This window comes from Ornithorhynchus anatinus, chromosome 2, assembly GCF_004115215.2.
Source record: "Ornithorhynchus anatinus isolate Pmale09 chromosome 2, mOrnAna1.pri.v4, whole genome shotgun sequence".
Lineage (NCBI taxonomy): Eukaryota > Metazoa > Chordata > Mammalia > Monotremata > Ornithorhynchidae > Ornithorhynchus > Ornithorhynchus anatinus.
The window spans coordinates 98,521,801-98,527,598 of NC_041729.1; the positions used below are offsets into that span (position 1 = coordinate 98,521,801).

The 5,798-nt window shown below is 46.3% G+C and overlaps 1 non-coding gene across 1 annotated transcript; it reads right to left on the bottom strand.

The window, feature by feature from the left end:
* Positions 1-5,458: 5,458 nt before the first annotated feature.
* On the bottom strand, positions 5,459-5,596 carry LOC114809347. The gene has a single exon (XR_003757134.1). It is a non-coding gene; the product is annotated as a small nucleolar RNA SNORA7 (small nucleolar RNA).
* Between the last annotated feature and the right edge of the window lie 202 nt (positions 5,597-5,798).

Genomic DNA, 5,798 nt, shown 5'->3' on the forward strand with positions numbered 1-5,798 from the left:
CTTATTATGTGCAGAGCACCATTCTAAGCCCTGGGGTAGATACAGGGTCATCAGGTTGTCCCACGTGGGGCTCACAGTTAATCCCCATTTTACAGATGAGGTAACTGAGGCACAGAGAAGTGAAGTGACTTGCCCACAGTCACACAGCCGACTAGTGGCAGAGCCGGGAGTCGAACTCATGACCTCTGACTCCGAAGCCCAGGCTCTTTTCCACTGAGCCACGCTGCTTCCCATGGCCAGGAGTACTGTGTTGTTCTTTGAGCTGGGAGTATTAGATTTTGTGGTCCTTTTACTGATTCTCAAAGGAGGCAGGGAATCATCTGAGGTTAAGAATTTACGACAACTTTCAGAGCTCTGCCATACTAAGCATCCAGGAGATAAACTGGTAACAAAAGCGGAGAGTGGGAGAAAGGAAGAAAATTGAACAGGGGGAGGGAGAAGAGGAAAAGGAAAGGAAAGGAAAGGAAAGGAAAGGAAAGGAAAGGAAAGGAAAGGAAAGGAAAGGAAAGGAAAGGAAAGGAAAGGAAAGGAAAGGAAAGGAAAGGAAAGGAAAGGAAAGGAAAGGAAAGGAAAGGAAAGGAAAGGAAAGGAAAAGAAAAGAAAAGAAAAGAAAAGAAAAGAAAAGAAAAGAAAAGAAAAGAAAAGAAAGGAAAGGAAAGGAGGACGGGAAGGAAAAATGGAGGTGAGATGGGAAGAAGGGAGTTAGAAATAGACAAGCAAGCTACAGTCATGCATGCAGGATATCATGAAACTGGGACCATGAAGCAACAAAACGACCTTCCAAAACTCCCAGCTGATAGAAGAAAACTCAGAAAAGAAGAGAGCTGGGAAATTAGACCCAGATTTTCAAATGAAATAAAGAAGGCCATCCAGCAAGGAGGAAGGAAAAATAATAATAATAATAATAATGATGTTGGTATTTGTTAAGCACTTACTATGTGCTGAGCACTGTTCTAAGCGCTGGGGTAGACACAGGGGAATCAGGTTGTCCCACGTGGGGTTCACAGTCTTAATCCCTATTTTACAGATGAGGTAACTGAGGCACAGAGAAGTTAAATGATTTGCCCAAAGTCACACAGCTGACAAGTGGCTGAGCCGGGATTCAAACCCATGACCTCTGACTCCAAAGCCCGTGCTCTTTCCACTGAGCCATGTTGCTCCTTTAAAAAAAAAAGAAAAAAAGAAATTTACAGCCAAGGAAGGGTTTCTGGAAACAGACTGCTTCTCTGGTCCCTGATTTATCCCTTCTCCATGATAGAGAGAACCTGAGGATAGCAGGGAAAGGGAGAATAAATAAGATTCAGAATCCTGACTATATTTGCAGAAATATTTATCTATTTTATTTCATATTCACGGCCAGATTGTATTTTATTCGTTATGGGTTTGGTGTTTTGCTATTGTTTTTTTTTTTTGTGAGGGTGTGGGGAGTTTCATTTTCCAAATTTTTTTTCAGTGTATTTGTTAAGCACTTACAATGGTGCCAGGCACTGTACTAATTGCTGGGGTAGATACAAGAGTCAGGCTGGACACAGTCCATGTCCCATTTAGAGAAGTGAAGTGACTTGCCCAAGGTCACACAGCAGACAAGAGGCAGAGCCGAAATTAGAACCCAGGCCTTCTGACTCCCAGGCTGAGCTCTATCCACTAGGCCGTCCTGTTCTGGAAAGTCGGTCAGAACCACTGGGCCTGAGTGAAAGCAGAAAAAGCCACGAAATGGAAACGGGGAACCCTCCGAGTCAGCCACATTCTGTGGATTTGAAGGAGTGAACCAGGAGTGTGGTCCAAGAAGTTCCAGGGACTCTCAGTTATCCTTGCTCCGAGAAAACTTGCCATGTTCCAAAGGCTCTTTTCCACCATTTTTGTCCCAGAATAAGATACAGGCCTTTTGGGGAACTCATTCCCCTCTTCATAAATGGCACCAGAGAGCCAAACCCGGTTTTCTTGGGGAAACATCTTCCCTCTTCAACTGCCACCAGAAAAATCGCTGAGGGCCAGTCTTAGCAGCGTGGCTCAGTGGAAAGAGCATGGGCTTTGGAGTCAGGGCTCATGAGTTCGAATCCCAGCTCTGCAACTTGTCGGCTGTGTGACTGTGGGCAAGTCACTTACCTTCTCCGTGCCTCAGTTCCCTCATCTGTAAAATGGGGATTAAGACTGCGAGCCCCATGTGGGACAACCTCCTTCCCCTGTATCTCCCCCAGCGCTTAGAACAGTGCTCGGCACATAGTAAGCGCTTAACAAATACCAACATTATTATTATTATTATAACTGAGTGCCCATCATGGGTCACTGGTCTTTTCCATCAGTCAATCAGTGGCTTCTACTGATCACTTACTGTGGGCAGAGCACTGTACTGAGCACTTTGGAAAGTGCAATATAACAAAGTTGGCAGACTTGTTCACTGCCTAAAATGAGCTTACACTCTGTGGGTTGGGGCAGGCCGTGACAGACATTAAAGCAAATTAAGGATACGTCTGTAAGTGCTGTGGGGCTAGAGGCAGGGTTAGTCACTGAGTCGGTCAATCGTATTTATTGAGTGCTTACTATGTGCAGAGCACTCTACTAAGCTCTTGGGAGAATACAATGAACAGACTCATTCCCTGCCCACAATGAGCTAATAGTCTAGAGGGGAAGACAGACATTAATATAAATAAAACCTTTAAAACACATTAAAAACAATAATAATAATAATTGTGGTATTTGTTAAGTGCTTACTATGGGCAGGCTAGAGTAGATACAAACTACTAATAATGATAATAATAATAATGATGGTATTTGTCAAGCATTTACTATGTGCCGAGCACTGTTCTAAGCAGTGAGGTGGATACAGGGCAATCAGGATGTTCCACGTGGGGCTCACAGGCTTCGTCCCCATTTTACAGAGGAGGTAACCGAGGCACAAAGAAGTTAAGTGACTTGCCCAAACTCACACAGCTGACAAGTGGCAGAGGCAGGATTAGAACCCATGACCTCTGAAGTCCAAGCCTGTGCTCTTTCCACTAAGACACACTCCTTCTCCACTAAATCATGCGTTGGACACAGTCTTTGTTCCACATAGGGCTCACAGTCTTAATCCCCATTTTACAGATAAAGGAACTGAGGCACAGAGAATTTAGGTAATTTGCCCAAGGTCACACAACAGACAAGTGGTAGAGCTGGAACTAGAACCCAGATCCTTCTGACCCCTAGGCCCTTGCTCTTTCCACTAGGCCACGCTGCTCTCTCCCAAATTAGAAAATATCCAGCCGTAAACTCTTCTCAATATCTCAAGCTTCCAAACAATATAGCCAAAGTATCCCCAGAAGATATCCTGCTTGGCCTAGGGTAACCTCAGCTCCATCTTGCATGTAAATCGGAACCCATATATAATTATAATTATTATTACTATTGCTATTATTGTGGTATTTGTTAAGCTCTTATTGTGCGCCAAACACTGTACTCAGTACTGGTACAAGTACCGGTATAGTACAAGTTAATCAGGTCCCACACTGGGCTCACAGTCTAAGTGTGAGGAAGACCAGGTAATAACACTAATATTGGTGATATCTGTGAAGGGCTAACATTGGGCCAAGCTCTGAGCTAAACACTGGGGTAGGTACAAAAGAAATCAGATTGGAGACAGTCTAAGAGGCATGCAGTCTAATGGAGAGGAAAAAGAGGTATTTAATTCCCATTTTGTAGATGAGAAACCTGGGGCACAGAGAAGACAATTGCTTTGCCCAAGATCACACAGCAGGAAAATGTTGGAGCTGGGTATGGTATTATGGTATTTGATAAGCACTTATTATATAGATATTAGGTAATCAGGTTGGACACAGTCCTTGTCCCACATAGGGCTCACAGTCTTAATCCCCATTTTACAGATGAGGTAACTGAGGCATAGAGAAGTGAAGTGACTTGCCCAACATCACACAACAGACAAGTGGCGGAGCTGGGTCTAGACTGTGAGCCCATTGTTGAGTAGGGATCGTCGCTATTTGTTGCCGAATTGTACTCTCTCAAGCGCTTAGCACAGTGCTCTGCACACAGTAAGCGCTCAATAAATCCGATTGAATGAATGAATACATACGATTGAATGAATGAACGTCCTCCGATTCCAGATTCGGAGGTTTCCTGACTCCCAATCCTGTGATCTTTCCACTATCCCATGCTGCGTCTCTGGCCCAAAATCTCTCTCATCTTTTTAGCTGTCAGGGTTTCCTGGTTGGAGTTCAGCCACTGCCTTTTTCACAGGGTAAAACCCTCAGGGAGAACTCAAGGCCCAGCTTCTCCGGAGCTGCGGTGTGAAAGACGGGGGGAATGTCCACAGCAGAGCCGCCCCTGCAGCCCTACATCGCTGCTCCCCAAATAAGAATTGTGGATTTTGTTAAGAGCTTACTTCGTGCCACACACTGTACTAAGGGCTGAGGCAGATACAAGATAACCAGGTCCCACATGGAGCTCAGGGTCTCCTGAGGAGGGAGAACAGAGATCGAATCCCCATTTTACAGATGAGGGAACTGAGGCCCAGACTAGGCCAGGGTCACACAGCAACTGCGTGGTGGCACTAGGATTAGAACCCAGGGCCTCCGAATCCGAGGCCTACTCTCTTTCCACTAGCCTATGCTGCTTCTCAGCTTTACTGTGACTCCCTATGGATAGGAAATGTGCCCGTTTATTGTTATATTGTATTCTCCCAAGCTCTCAGTAGAGTGCTCTGCATACAGTAAGTGCTCAATAAGGATTCTAATCCCACTCCTGCTGCTGTGTGACCTTGGACAAGTCACTTCATGTCTCTGTGCCTCAGTTACCTCATCTGTAAAATGAGAACTGAGACTGTGAGCCCCACATGCGAAAGGGACTGTGACCAGCTTGATTTGCATTTATCCACCCCAGCACTCAGTACAGTGCCGGCCACATAGTAACCACTTAAGAAATACCATCATCATCATCATCGGCATCATCCATAAATACAATCGACAGACTTGGGACTGGTCTTACGCTGTCGAGTCATCTCTAATCCACAGCGACACCACGGACGCATCTCTCCCAGAACGTACCACCTCCATTGGAGAAGCAGCGTGGCTCAGTGGAAAGAGCACGGGCTTTGGAGTCAGGGCTCATGAGTTCGAATCCCAGCTCTGCCGCTTGTCGGCTGTGTGACTGTGGGCGAGTCACTTAACTTCTCTGTGCCTCAGTTCCCTCATCTGTAAAATGGGGATGAAGACTGTGAGCCCCACGTGGGACGACAACCTGATTCCCCTATGTCTACCCCAGCGCTTAGAACAGTGCTCGGCACATAGTAAGCGCTTAACAAATACCAACATTATTATTATCTGCCATCGTTCTGGTAGTGGATCCATAGAGTTTTCTTGGTAAAAATACAGAAGTAGTTTACCATCGCCTCCTTCCACACGGTAAACTCGAATCTCCGCCCTCGACTCTCTCCGGTGCCGCTGCCGCCCATCGTCGGTGAGCTTTGACTTGTAGCAGATTGCCTTCCCCTCGCTAGCCACTGCCCGAGCTAGGAATGGAATGGTTCTTCCTCTGCTCGACTCTCCCTCCCGTAGCCGAGACTGGTAGAGGACTGGAAACTCTCCGGGTGTGACCCTGAGAGGGGTTGGGGCTGATAGTATCTTTCGATTCTGGCCAGGTCTCACGACTTCCTGGCCACAGCCCTGAATCCCTCCCTCTATTTTCCGGGTTTCTTTTTCATTAACCACGAAAGGGGATGAATATGGTATAGCAGTGTGCCTCAGTGGAAAGAGCACGGGTTCGAGAGTCAGAGGTCATGGGTTCTAATCCCAGCTCAGCCACCTGTC